Source organism: Camellia sinensis, chromosome 6 (assembly GCF_055761805.1).
Source record: "Camellia sinensis isolate YWXY chromosome 6, ASM5576180v1, whole genome shotgun sequence".
NCBI lineage: Eukaryota > Viridiplantae > Streptophyta > Magnoliopsida > Ericales > Theaceae > Camellia > Camellia sinensis.
In genome coordinates, this window is record NC_138966.1 from 83,265,491 (window position 1) to 83,281,049 (window position 15,559).

Here is a 15,559-nt window from a genome sequence, read left to right on the forward strand (position 1 = left end):
GTCGGTCTATTGATGACTTAGTAGTCTTCCTCTTCTTTGTTTTTTCTTTTTCTTTTTTTTTTCTTTTGTATTGGCAAAATAAAATTAAAAAAAAAATCAAAAGAAAAATAATATATAACATCTCTTTTTTTAAAAAACATGTTGAATGGTTTTAAAATATGTGTAAATTAATCTCATGATATATAATAGTCTTCTATTATTTTTTATTTCCTTTTTATATTAGCAAAATCATAAATGAGAAATAATGAAATAATGATAATATCACTAAAAAAAATGATATAAATTGAAAAAAATGAAAGGATTTGTCAAATGAATAAATGAATTACTAAAAATGAAAAAATGAAATATTACTAAAAATAATTAAAATGAATAATAATAATAATATGAAAAATAATAATAATAATAATAATAATAATAATTGATGGACAAATTGATACTAATATTAATAATTGATGAACAAATTAATAATAATAATAATAATAATAATAATAATAATAATAATAATAATAATTGATACTAATTTTAATAATTGATGAGCAATTGATAATTTTGATACTAAAATCACAATTAATAATAATAATAAAGAAAAGAAATACAGATATAAATAATTAAAATGAATATATGAAAAATAATATGTAATGAAATTACAACATTAATATAAATTACAACATGAATATTAATTTTAATGAATTTATAAATTAAAAAAAAATTAACAAAGAAAGCAGAGAAGAAAACAAATTAAAAAAAAAAGAAAAGAAAATAAGGCGAAAAGGAAAAGAAAATAAAATGAAAAAGAAAAAGAAAAAGAAAAAAATGTATTATAAATAAAATCACAAATTTTATATTTTATAAGGACAAAAATAACAATTATACAGCAAAAAACTATTTTATAACTTATTTACCAAACACTACTCTGCTATTTAAATCCATAATTCTACAGTTTCACAAAACAAATTACCAGCTTGTATTCACAATGATTAGTTATAATCTCTAAGGCACCATTTGTTTTGGCGTGTAATAGATGGTAAGACTGGGCATAGGGTCATTCGGCATGTCCAAACCGCCATACCCGATTCGAACCGTGTATGTATGGATTGTTTCGCAAACATATTAGGGTAGGGTGTAGTTTGGATTTTATCTAATTTTCAGATTTCGGGTTGACCCACACCCGCTCGCATAAAACTCTCTGGGTGCGTTTGTTTGGACGGACTGGATAAGGGGGGATTGTAATCTATTGGACTATTAGTCCTGGGATATATTGTCCCGGGACTATTTGGTTGGACTAAATTTATATCCTATGTTTGTTTAGTCATGGGATTAGATGTCTAGATTAGACTATTTTTAGTTATCCAATATTTGTTTGGGAATTATGGAGAAGGATAAATGCTCAAATGACTATTTTATCCTTTTCAATTATTTACTAAGTAACAGCAATATTAAATATACCTTTAATATTTTAATTATTTTTAGCTAGATTAAATAAAAATTTGTTTTATTTTATTTTTTGCATAATATTTTAATTATTTTAATTTATTATTTTCAGTTAAATTAAATTTATAATTTATATTTTTTATTTAATATATAATTTTAAATTAACGACAATAAAAAATAATTTTATTTAATATATAAATTAAATTTTCAACAACACTAAAAAAATTTAATTTATAAGGCCATAATTTATAATTTATTATTTTCAAATAAATTTAATTTATAATTTATATTTTTTATTTAATATATAATTTTAAATTAACAATACTAAAAAAATAATTTAATTTAATATGTAAATTTAATTTTTTAACAATACTAAAAAAAATTTAATTTATAAGGCCATAATTTATAATCTATTATTTATAATTAAATTTAATTTATAATTTATAATTAAAATTTTTTATTTAATATATAATTTTAAATTAACAATACTAAAAATTAATTTATAAATGTTTAAAAGACTATTTTATCATTTTCTAATTGTTTGCTAAGTTATAATATGAAGGGTAAAATTAACATTTTATAAAATAATTCTATAAGATACCAATTCCATGATTTCTATCCCACTTCCCCCATGAAATAAAATAATCTTATATTTGTGAGACTAATAATTTAAAACAAAAAAAATAAAACAAATAATAAATTATTAATCGATAAAATTAATAGTTCAATCCAACTCCCTAATTCTTCAAAAACAAACACTGATCGAGTGGGACTCTCTCTTTCTCTTTTTTTTCTTTTTTTCTTTTTTTTTTTTATAAATTTTTTTTAATCTGTCCGTTCAAACCCCCCCCCCCCCCCCCCCCCTCTTTCAATCCAACTCCCTAATCCTTCAAAAACAAACACTGATCGAGTGGGACTCTCTCTTTCTCTTTTTTTTCTTTTTTTTTTTTAATCTGTCCGTTCAAAAAAAACCCTTTCCCCCCCCCCCCCCCCCCCCCCCGATCGCTCAAAAAAAATAAAGCCCTAATCAAACTCGCTCACTCTATCTCCTCTCGGTCTGTCTCTCTCTCTCACTCTCACTCTCGCGATTTTCATCTGCACTGCATGCACCCACTGATCGAGTCTCTCTCTCTTCGCAAGATCGACCGATCGACCTCATCGCACACCTCACAGGTAAAGCCCCTCTCTGAATCTCAGTCTCTGTCTATGTCTCTCTCTCTCTCCCTGATCTTTGGTTTTTTTCCAACATATCAGATCTCTCTGTCTCTGATCTGTCTCCCTCACTCTGTCATCTCACAGTCTCTTACTCTCTGGTTTTGCATCTACACCGATCGACCAACTCTCTCATCGCACCGATCGACCTCACATCACAGGTAAGCCTCTCTCTCTCTCGCCCCGATCTTTGATTTATTTTGCAACATATCAGATCTGTTAATAATAATAATTTTTTTTTTTTTTGTAGCAACAGATCTGTCTGTGTTTGTTTGGAATGTATGTTTTATTTATTTATTTAATGTATGTGTTAATTTTTGGAATTAAATCTGTTGAATTAAATGGAGTATCAGTTCATAAATCTGTATGTGTCTGTATAATTTTTGGAATTAAATCTGTTGAATTAAATGGAGTATCTGTTCATAAATCTGTCTGTGTCTGTATAATTTTTGGAATTAAATCTGTTTTTTTTTCTTTTTGAATCTGTATTGGAATCGTGCTACCAACAATTTGGTCAAATTTGTGCTTTCATGAACTGATCTAGCTTAAGCAACAGGGACTTGGGAAAATGATAGTGTTTCACCATCTCAGCAGTAGCTGAGATCCCTCTAACATCTCTCATTTATATTACATTGACTTTTCTAAATGTATGAGTTACCGTGTTGGATGCTTATAGACACTTGGGTAAGGGTAATTCAACTTCACCAGAAAACTGTATTGAAGGTAGATGTAGTTTGTAGTATAGCTGTCAAATCCAATTGAACTAGAAATTTAAGATATTATTGTGTGATGACATTGATGTCAGGTTATGTGTGCAACAAACAAAAAAATGTAAGTTATAACAATGTCGTTCAACATGATTTACATATTTTTTTAAATTTTGGTGTCTGAAGTCAGAATCTCACCCGTGAACTTATTTGGGCAAAAAACATGTCTTCTCTCTTTCCATGTTCATATTTTAACAAAGTTTGCAAACTGATGATGATGTCCTTGTACTATATCTAGGTTGTACCTTTTATGAAGTAACTGTATATATTACATTTTTGCCTAGTGATTTTTGAAATGGTTTCCGAGTTATGGTACTCGTATGTCATTAGCACTATGCTGGGATTTGGTTGTTTTTCTTGTTCATTGTTTCTTTTGGCACCTCTATTCCATCTATTCATTATTTATTTATGAGCAGCTATTCTTTACTTATTGATGAGCATATATTTTTTACTTTATACTCTCCTTTGAACTTTCTTCACAGCGTGACCAGGTTCCTAATTATTGTATTTCAGCTTATTTGTAATGATAATATTATCAAGAGCAAAATCCGGACCTTGTTAGCATAACTTGCGGCAGTGATGTCATATAATGGTCCAAATGAATTATTTTTATACACCAGAGTTTTGTGATTAGAATTTACTTGGATCAGCAAGTTATCACTATTCATTAGATTGTGTTTAGGTTCTCAATGTGAATATTTACAAACATTGTTCACTTGCCTAGGATTTGGATCCAGTAACTTCTGCTATCGAATATCGTTGCAAAACTGTATTAGAATAAAAAAGTAGTGTGACAGCATCAACAAATCATAGTGTGAGAACATGGCATGGAGATTTAAATCAAAGCATAGATAGTTCTTTTATAAGTAAAACTGTATTAGCAAAAGAGTGGCATGAATGCTGTACGATCAAAGCTTACCTCAAATCCAAAATAAAAAACTAAACATCTGCATGAAGATATAATTTTCCAAAGAAAAAAATGAAGGATCAACATAGAAACAACAAGAATTCCTTTCAAGCAAAGAGTGTTCAAGTACTAGGGTTTTAGTGGTTAAATTGAAGGCTAATGTGGAAAGGATTAGAGTTGATTGGATAGGGTTTTAGTGGTCAAATCAACATCATTAGAACCGGTTACAAATCTAGTTTCTTACATTTTGGGCCTTGTGTTGATTGCTCATGTATACTAAGAGAAACATTAATATCTTTTAAGTGTTTAGTTTTTTAATATCTTTTAAGTGTTTAGTTTTTAATATCTCTTAAAAGATGTTAATGTTTCTCTTAGTATACATGAGCAATCAACACAAGGCCAAAAATGTAAGAAGTTAGACTTGTAACTGGTTCTAATGACACTGGTTTGACCACTAAAACCCTATCCAATCAACTCTAATCCTTTCCACATTAGCCTTCAATTTAACCACTAAAACCCTATTGCTTGAACACTCTTTGCTTGAAAGGAATTCTTGTTGTTTCTATGTTGTTTTGGCTTAAGGAGTCATTTCCTGGATCCTTCATTTTTTTCTTTGGGAAATTGTATCGTCATGCTGATGTTTAGTTTTTTATTTTGGATTTGAGGTAAGCTTTGATCGTTTTACAGCGTTCATGCCACTCTTTTGCTAATACAGTTTTACTTATAAAAGAACTTTCTATGCTTTGATTTAAATCTTCATGCCATGTTCTCACACTATCATATGTTGATGCTGTCACAATGATGCCACTACTTTTTTTATTCTAATACAGTTTTGCTTATAAAAAACTCTAGCATTTTGTTAATTTCAAACAAGTTTTTGGTAGAAATTTTAGGCCCTCTAGCATTTTGTTAATTTCAAACAAGTTTCTTAGGTATATATAACTACTGAAATTTAACATGGAAAACCCACTTGTTTGCTAGAAAATATGGAGAAAGACACAACGTCATATAACTACTGACTCCTTTCATTGCTTTTTCTTTTATGCTCATATAACTACTGACTCCTTTCATTGCTTTTTCTTTTATACTGTGTTTGGTTGAGGGATTTAGGGAGGGATTTGGAAAGGAAAAAGGAAAAGGTTTGTGAAATTATGTGAAATGTAAGTATATTTTATTCACATTTCATCTACCTTTTCTATTTTCCTTTTCAAATCAATTCTTAAATTCCCCAACCAAACACAGCCTTAGTGGCTTGATAACTGAGTGGATGCTGTATTCTCTACCCTATGTAAATTTTGCAATAAGTATTTGACTTTGGGATTTTTTTTGTGACTATATTGTTCTTTTACAGCGAAAAGTGATGGATGAGAAAATCAGACTCAAGGAGGAACAGGAGGAGTTTAAGGTACTCAAGGAGGAAATGGACGTGAAAGTGGGACCGCCAAAAAGAGATGAATGGATGACGACGTTACCCCCAGAAAAGAAAAGTAAGCCCTCTTATTTGTTTGTTCACTGTTTTCACTTTTTTCCAAACCCCTCTCCTCCCCTCCTCCCATTTTCCTTTCCACTTTTCTTCTTCCCCACGGAACTAGAAGTATACTCGTATGATAGCAATGTTATTCTTTTTGTAATCTGAAGAATATTTTAAACAAAATGAAAGTATACTTGTATCAAACTGTAAAATAAAGGAACTTGTGTTACAAAACACCATGAAATGTTTTTTGATCGGACATTCTAACGTTAATGCTCCCTTTTGCTTGTTGGTAACTTGAGTCGCTATTGTTTTTTTTTATATCTTCAGCCTGGTGTGCCTACACAAACAACAAAGTTTAGCCGGACCTCTAAAGATGGACGTGGCGATACCAGTATTTGGACAGATAACCCATCAGAGAGAGCCCAAAAAGCAAAGATGAAGTACGTATTATATTTATGTTTAGTTTATTTTTTTTCCCCTATTGATTTTGCACTTGAGGGATATCCGGGACTCTTGGAACTCATTAGGTTCACATGGCAGTTACTTAGAGGCCTATAACGAGGCTGCAGCACTCGCTTCTACGGATCAAGAAAATAAAATTACAAATTCAGACGCAGCATTGGTGGATGAATATAACAAAAGGAAACGGCCGAAATCATTGGTAGAAAAGCACAGAGAGGCTGCTCGGACTAGCAGTAGTTCTAAAAAGAAATCCAAGCAAGAGCGAGCAAAAGAGGAGTGGGAGGGGCAACATCCATGGAAGCCTTGGGATCGTGAGAAGGACTTGACAGCTGGGCGGCAAAGTGTAAAACTGTATGCTGAAGACATGTCACAGGGTCTGGCATCCCGTTTTTCTTCTGGAACCTTCCAGAGGAACTTCCTTTAGGGTACAAATGGTGGGTTTGGTTAACATGACTGATTTGCTTCATCCTTTGAGGTTCATAGTTCACATGACGCTGGCAGGCAGAAGGATATCCTTGCTTTGTGGTTGGCTTGTTCAGATTTTGGTTTCATACTGAGATGTCAGTCCCTTCTTCTATTTTATATTTAGAAGTTGCGGATTCCAACTGAACTGCACAGTTTCATATTTTTCATGATGTTAGAATTTCTCTGTAGGTTGTGTTTGCATAGTTGATTTGTCAGGGGAAATAAAATAAGGAAAATGAAATTGCTCATTATGTTTTTTTTTTTTTTTTTTTTTCTTCTCTTAATGTTATGGGTAATTGATGCAGATCTGGTTGACACCAAGTTGTTGGAGCAGTTGGATCTCATATGCCAAAAACATTGAGTCTGTTAGCTTGGATTTATTTCAAATCAAGGGATAGGACTGTTATTTATACACAAAATACTTATATATAATATTAACTTTCACAAAAAACATTGAATAACTAAAATCATAAATGAAGAAATTAATACAGAGAAAATAATAAAGATATATTATATGTAGATGGGAGTTGGAGAAAAAAATTATTGACGTATGGAGGAATGCAAGTGACATTTGCGTCTCTACAAGTTTTCATTTGCATCCTACCATGGACATGTGCACTCCCATTGTGTTTGTAAATTTTTTCTGCAACTCCTACTTGTGTCTCATTACAGATGTACTTGCACTCACAATGTGTTTGTAAATTTTGTTCCTAACTCTTACACTGCATGTAATTCTTCCAAAGTAGTTTATGAGATTGATGAGTAATTCTTCCAAAGTAGTTTATGAGATTGATGAGAAGCGTGATAAGTTGCAATTCCAAAGTCATATTTGTCGTTTAAGTAAATTCTAGCAGTCATATTTATCTCTTTATTTAAATTTTAGCAGATAAATTACAATTTCGAGATGTAATTTAGGCTTCATTTGACAACATCACTTTTTAACTTAAAAGTAAAAAGTTACTAAAATTACCAAAAGCCAGCAATTTATACTAAACAGTTAAAGATTTTATTTTTTCTCTAATTTTTGCACATCTTTTCGTAAAAAATTAAAAAGTCATCCCAAACATATTAGTTTTTTTATCTCATATTTTAGTCAAAAAGTGAAAAAGTTACTAAAATAATTTATTTCCAAATGAAGCCTTAAAATCTTTGAATGTTTGACATAACGCACAATCAATTTGGATAACAAACAATTTACAATCAACGTCTGACATAACTCAGAATCCTTTAATTTAAATCATTTTATCAAAAAACATTAACTGTTTATTTTCAAAATTTTGAAGCTTTTTCCTAACAAGAGCAAGGTACACAGTATATTCTTGCAAGAATTCCATACTTTCTCTTTGGGTAACTTACACTTTATTTTTAAAATTTTATTTCAATATGATATTTCTGTGACCACTTTTTTTAAATTTAAAAGTCAACAATATAGGCAACTTTGACAAAAAGTAAACTCAACATTGGTTCACTCTTTATAGATGTGTTTGCCATTGAATAACAGTAACATTGGTGCATTTATGCTGTGACTTATAACCTATCACATAGCCTTTAAAGTTGAACATTGTCCCCAAGTATATTAAATAATTGTAGAAGACCAGACAAAAGGAATAAACTCTAGAAAATATGATGATCAAAACCTTATAAATCTGTGGAAAATGGAAAAGAAGGCAACATGGGTTGTGTGAGTGAAGAGATATGTCATTTTCAATCATACTCAAGGCCCCTCCCTCCACCTCCACCCCCCTTCTCTAGAAGGTTTATTTGTTATTTGGTTAGAAAATTTAAAGAGAGATTAAAAAAAGAACAGAGAAAAAGTGTATGAAATTATGTGAAATATAAATATATTTTATTTACATTTTACCTAACTTTTTTATTTTTCTTTCTACATCTCTCAATCAAATACAACATGACCGTTTAAATCATTATCAAGCTTACTTACTCATCTTGTTTGTTTGGTGTAATTTATGAAGATTTTTTTAAGACTTTTTTCTCATTTTTTTTTTGTGTGTGTGGATATTTATGTGAAAGTATACTGTTTTTTAATTATCAATTATCAATTTTTAATTTTTAAGAAAGTGCACTAAGTAAGCCTACTTTCTCTTTTTTATCTCTCCTAAAATATAATTATTCAATATTTTTAAAATAACACATGAGGTTGTCCCTCTAAAAAGTGTTTGTTGTTGATAAGATGCCTATAGAAGCTTTATTTACACTATTTCTTCTTTGCTAAAGCAAGGCCTTCCAAACACAGCCTCCCTTTGTTTCCTACAAAAATATTTTCGTACATAATTTTTTTCAAGGAAATATTTTTCGTTAATTTTTTTTGTTTGTTTATATTTGGTTGTGTTTTTAAAATTAATGTGTACTAGTTATATTAGTGATGGTAATAGTAAGGTGGTGAAAATGGTAACAGTGGTGACGGAAGTGATAGTTGCGGTGGTAGTAGAATGGTGAAAATGATGGTGACTTTGATAATTGACCATTGATAAAACTTTTTGTTCAAGAAATATTTTTCAACTTTTAAAATTGAAAAACATGTTAAACTAAAATAAATTTATTTTCATTAATAACTCCCCTCAAAAAAAAAAAAAAAAAAAAAAAAAAAAAATCGAAACAAAAGTTTCACTTGTAACAAATGTCCGTACAAAATTTATTTTGATCACAAAGATAAACAAATCTATAAGCTAATCAAATCTAAAGAAGGTCCAAAGGATCATTTGTATATATGGTAATACTGTACATGTTATTTTGGAAAAAAAATTAAAAATAGTAAACAAAAAAAAAGAAAAAAGGAGGGATAATCTTCTATGTACAAAAAATGTATTAAGATTAATTTATATGATTTTGCCTAAATTTTAATTCAACTCCATCTTTCATATCAATCGATTGAGTGAATCAAATATTGAATTTAAAATAATAATAATAATAATAATAAAGTATGGATAGAAAAGGAAAGTGGGTAGATTGCATATGATTTGTGATGATTTCATCAGATTGGGTTCATCGTACTTATCACTGATTGGTTGATAGTCGTGCTCCCATCTATTTGTAAGTTTATGATGGCATTTTGTTTTACGGGAATGATAGAGATACTTTACTTACCTTTTTTTTTTTTTTATCTTACAATCTTTATAGACACATGTTAGTGAGTGATAGAAAGAAAAAAAAAATATAAAAAATAAAAAGTTAACTAATTCCAATACATTAGACCATCTCCAACCCTGAACTAAATCTGGCATAAAATTTAAAATTTGGTGAAAGAAGCACTTTTTCATGCTCCAACGATTTCTTCAAATTGATATCAAATCGAGATTTCACCAAACGTTTCACCAAAATGAGGACAGACTTCGCATTTCATCAAAACATTGTGTGCATGACCATTGGGGGAGACCAACCGGTCGACCAACCAGTTGGCCGGTTGACCAGCTGGTCGACCACCAAAAGGTTCAAACAGTTCCAAAAAAAAGGTCAAACAGTTGAAAAAAAAAAAAATTTTGCCTTACCGATCGACCAGCCGGTCGACCATTAAAAGGTTCAAAAAGTTCAAAAAAAATTTTTTTTTTGGCTTAACCGGTCGACCACTCGGTCGACCGGCCAGTCGATCAACCGGTTATCCCGGCACAGATTTGATGAAAATTTGATGAAAATCAACCGTTGGAACACTCGGTATCAGATTGAGAAAAAAGTCATTTTTTTACTCAGATTTGATAAAAACTTTAGTTCAGGGTTGGAGATGCTCTTAGGGGTGGTGGGGGTCAAGAAAAAAATGGAATCTCAACTTTTTTTCTTTGTTTTATTTTTCTTCTTCTTTACTTTTAAAGAAATAGGTCGTGTTTGATTGAAGGTTTGAGAGGGTGGCTTGGATTACCAATCTGCGAGGCCCACCAAACCCTTGTTTGGATGCAACAAAATGTTATAGCATTAGTAATGAAGAGGGCTTAGTAATCTCCCTCTGTAAGGGGATTAACTTGGGTAAATTTTGGGTGGGATTAGAAAAATAGTGAGGGGATTGAGTTTATTTTATATAATAATTTTTAATTTTTTTTTTTTTACGAAGTGCACCTATTTGTTTTAGTTTTTTTTTTAATATAGAAATAATTTATTTTTTTATTTTATATAAAAATAATTTAACAATCCCATCACTGATTATCTCGCACACTATCATCAAAACAATCACACTTTTATTTAATCTCCTCATTAACAATCCACACATTAACAATCCTTTTACTAACAATCCTCTTACTAATAATCCTATCAAACTTAATCAATCAAACAAACGTGGCCTAAATTCAATTAAAATTTATTTAAATTTGATTGAGTTTCTAAATTTTTTATTGTATTAAAAATAAATTAATAATTTTTTTAAAATTTATTAATTTGTTAATATTTTTTTTTGTGATATTCAAACATGAGAATTTTTATTAATTGACTTAGGTTTCACAATTCTATAATGAGAATCTTATTAAAAACTTTTTATAGTCACATTTTTTAAATAATATTATATTTATCATATTTTTTATATAATGTTTATATATTATTTGATATGACACATTTATAATTATTATGTGTCATAAGATTTTAAGTAAAATTAGAAAAATTATAAATAAAATATAATAAAAAAATATGATAAGTTATGATATTAATTTTTACTCTTTTTTTTTTTTTTGGCGAGTGTTATTTGTTTTCTTATGTGAAGATAAAACTAGCCTATAAGTTCAGAAATGTTTGAACGAGAATTCTAGATACAGTGCTTCTACAGACCACAAAACAATGTTCAGGGTTTTGATTACCAAAGTAAGGTTGATAGTCAAGTCAATCGAGTTCACTTCACTTCTTCAGGGGAAAAAAAAAATGATAAGTTATGATACTAATTTTTATTCTTTTGTCTTGGTGAGTGTTATTTGTCTTCTTATGTGAAGATAAAACTAGCTTGTAAGTTCAAAAATGTTTGAACAAGAATTCTAGATATAGTGGTTCTACAGACCACAAAAAAATGATCAGGGTTTTGATTATCAAAGTATGGTTGATAGTCAAGTCAATCGAGTTCACTTCACTTCTTCAAGAAAAAAAAAATGATAAGTTATGATATTAATTTTTATTCTGTTTTTTTTTGGGTGAATGTTATTTGTCTTCTTATGTGAAGATAAAACTAGCCTATAAGTTCAAAAATGTTTGAACGAGAATTCTAGATATAGTGGTTCTACAGACCACAAAACAATGATCAGGGTTTTGATTATCAAAGTATGGTGGATAGTCAAGTCAATCGAGTTCACTTCACTTCTTCAAGAAAAAAAAAAAATATATGATAAGTTATGATATTAATTTTTATTCTTTTTTTTTTGGGTTAGTGTTATTCGTCTTCTTATGTGAAGATAAAATTAGTCTATAAGTTCAAAAATGTTTGAACGAGAATTCTAGATACAGTGGTTGTATAGACCACAAAACAATGATCAAGGTTTTGATTACCAAAGTATGGTTGACAGTCAAGTCAATCGAGTTCACTTCACTTCTTTAGGAAAAAAAATAAAAATATGATAAGTTATGATATTAATTTTTATTCTTTTTTATTTTTTTTTTGGTGAGTGTTATTTGTCTTCTTATGTGTAGATAAAACTAGCCAATAAGTTCAGAAATGTTTAAATGAGAATTCTAGATACAGTGGTTCTACAGACCACAAAACAATGATCAGGGTTTTGATTACCAAAGTATGGTTGATAGTCAAGTCAAGCGAGAGTTCACTTCACTTTACTTCTTCAAGAAAAAAAAAAATATACTAAGTTATGATATTAATTTTTATTCTCTTTTTTGGTGAGTGTTATTTGTCTTCTTATGTGAAGATAAAACTAGCCTATAAGTTCAGAAATGTTTGAACGAGAATTCTAGATACAGTGGTTCTATAGACCACAAAACAATGACCAGGGTTTTGATTACCAAAGTATGGTTGATAGTCAAGTTAATCGAGTTCACTTCACTTCTTCAAGAAAACAAAATATGATAAGTTATGATATTAATTTTTATTCTTTTTTTTGGTGAGTGTTATTTGTCTTCTTATGTGAAGATAAAACTAGCCTATAACTTCAGAAATGTTTGAACGAGAATTCTAGATGCAATGGTTCTACCGACCACAAAACAATGATTAGGGTTTTGATTACCAAAGTATGGTTGATAGTCAAGTCAATCGAGTTCACTTCATTTCTTCAAAAAAAAAAAAATGTCAATGCATATATGCATTGCAATATTAGAAATCATATTTTGGTAAAATTTCCCTTCTATATATAATGCATATGATAATAAAAAAAAGGGGAAATATCACAGTGAGATGTGAAAAAAATAATTACAAATTAATGAAAAATTTTATAAATATTAATAATTAAATTTATAATTTTTTTAATAAAATTATTATTATTATTTTTTCCTTATCATCAGTGGGGTGTAATACCCCCAGTGTATATGTCCGTACAGTTTTGGAAACACATTGGTAGTATTTAGGGCTGGTTTGGCATGTTATAAAAAAAAACAAAAAGTCAAAAAGTAATTACTATTCACAAAATAAAAAAAAAAAATTTACACAAAAAAAAGAGAGCGAACTTTCTATGACATGACAATGGTACAGTCTAAAGTGATGTCTGCTTAAAAAAAAAAAAAGTCTCAAATGATGGTACATATTACGTAGGCGGTGCACAACACAGGACGGTGCTGTTCGGCCAGTGGAGGCCCATCACGAGTCCCGTTTTGATAATCTGCACCGTTTAATGTGTAGAACTTATCGAATTCTATATGTATGTAAAAAATCACATTGATCAGATATCAATAACTATATGATCAAATCAGTTTTGTATAAAAAAAATGAACGTTGGACAAATTAACGGTTGACAAGAAACTAATTCGATCAGATAGCTATTGATATCTGATTAACGTGATTTTTTTACAAAAATATAGTACTCGACAAGTTCCACACATTGAACGGTTTCGATTATCAAAACGGAACCTGTGGTGGGCCCTCACGGGTCGAACAACACCTCCTGTGTTGTGCTCAGACTGGAGGCACTGTCCAATTCTGAAATATGCAGCATATAGGGGGTGTTTGGTGTGGCTTAATTTGAGCAGATTATAGCTTTTGGCTTCTAAAAAGCTATTACAGACTGTTTGGTCTGGCTTAAGGCCAACTACTTGAGCTTCTATAGATTTTTTTCTTACATAAAAAAGTTGAAAATCAGAAGCGGCTTGGAGCAGCTTCGCGGACTGGGATTATGTGGAGGGGTGTCGAAATTACTTAAATGCCCTTCAATAATTTGAAGTATTACCAAATTGCTATTATATAAACCACAAAATCACTGTTCATCTCTAAGAGAGAGAGAGAGAGAGAGAGAGTGGCGATTTCCGGCGACACAGGCGATTTCCGGCGACGCAGCCGATTTCCGGCATTATGAACCAGATCCCTCTCTCTCTCTTTCTCTCCGATCGCGATCTGAAACCATTGGAGAACTAGATCTGAACCAAACCCATCACGATCTGAAACCATCGCGGTGACGATGGACGGCATGGCGATCGACGGCGTGACGATGAAACCCTTCTCCTTCTCCTTTTCCTCTCCGGCGTCGCGATCTGAAACCCTTCTCCTCTCCGGCGTCGCGATTGCGATCAACGCTGTCTCTCTCTCTTCGCGATCACGATCAACGACAAGCTTCTCTCTCTCTCTCTCTCTCTCTCTCTTTCTCTCTCTTCGTGATCAACGATTGCAGAGGGCTACTAGAGTGTGGGATGAGGAGGAGAAGAAGGGCGTGGCCGGCGGTGGCTAGGGCTGCCGGCGGTAGAGTTTGGAATTTGTGATGAATTATTAAATTAAAAAAAATTAACAATTTTTATATTATAATTAATATAAATTCTAATGAATTAATAATAAATTAAAAAAATTAACAATTTTAATATTATTAATTAATATTAATTGTAATGGATTAATCATAAATTACTTTATATTTTAACAATTTTTATATTATTAGTTAATATTAATTGTAATGGATTAATAATAAATTTAAAAAATTAACAATTTTTATAAGATTAATTGTAAACAATTTTTATTAAATAATATTAATTGTAATGGATTAATCAATTTTTATATTATTCTTAATATTAATTTTTATAGCTTATTTCATAAGATTATTTATCTTAAGATTAATTCAACAAACACCACCAATTAAATCTATAATCAAAAAAAGCTTTAAAAAATTAATTTATTTCATAAGATTTTTGATGTTAAAAAATCTAAAATAATTGTATTATTAGTTATTTCATAATATTTATTTATTTCAAGCTATTATTATTTATTATTTAAAAAATCTAAAATCATTGTATTATTACTTATTTCATAATATTTATTTATTTCAAGTTATTATTATTTATTATTTAAAAAATCTGAAATGATTGTATAAAAATTTATTTGTGTAATATTTATTTCATTGTATTATTATTTAAAAATAATAGGGTTATGTTAATTTGGTGTTGGAATGATCTCTTAATATGTAATTAATAGCAAAAAGTCTAGAAAAATTCAATTTACAACTAACAAGGGTAAAAAAGACATTTACACAGCAAAAAGGTACTTCACAGCTTATTTAACAAACACTACTCAGCAACTTAAATCTATAATCCAGCAGCTACACTAAACAAATTAACAGCTTCTGATAAGTCATAATCTATAATCTGTTAAGCTATATTCTATAATCTGTTTTAACAGGTACACTAAATGGCCCCATAGTACTGGCTTCTTGGTACAAGGGATGTCAGTATGCATTTATATATTTAGGGGTAATATTGTAATTTTGTTATTTTATACAATATTTT

The 15,559-nt window shown here is 29.7% G+C and overlaps 1 long non-coding RNA gene across 1 annotated transcript; it reads left to right on the forward strand.

Moving 5' to 3' along the window:
- Positions 1–2,348: 2,348 nt before the first annotated feature.
- LOC145792737 (uncharacterized) lies at positions 2,349–6,969 on the forward strand. The gene is made up of 5 exons (XR_014332529.1): positions 2,349–2,604; positions 2,731–2,804; positions 5,669–5,804; positions 6,119–6,231; positions 6,332–6,969. It is a non-coding gene; the product is annotated as an uncharacterized LOC145792737 (long non-coding RNA).
- Positions 6,970–15,559: the final 8,590 nt, after the last annotated feature.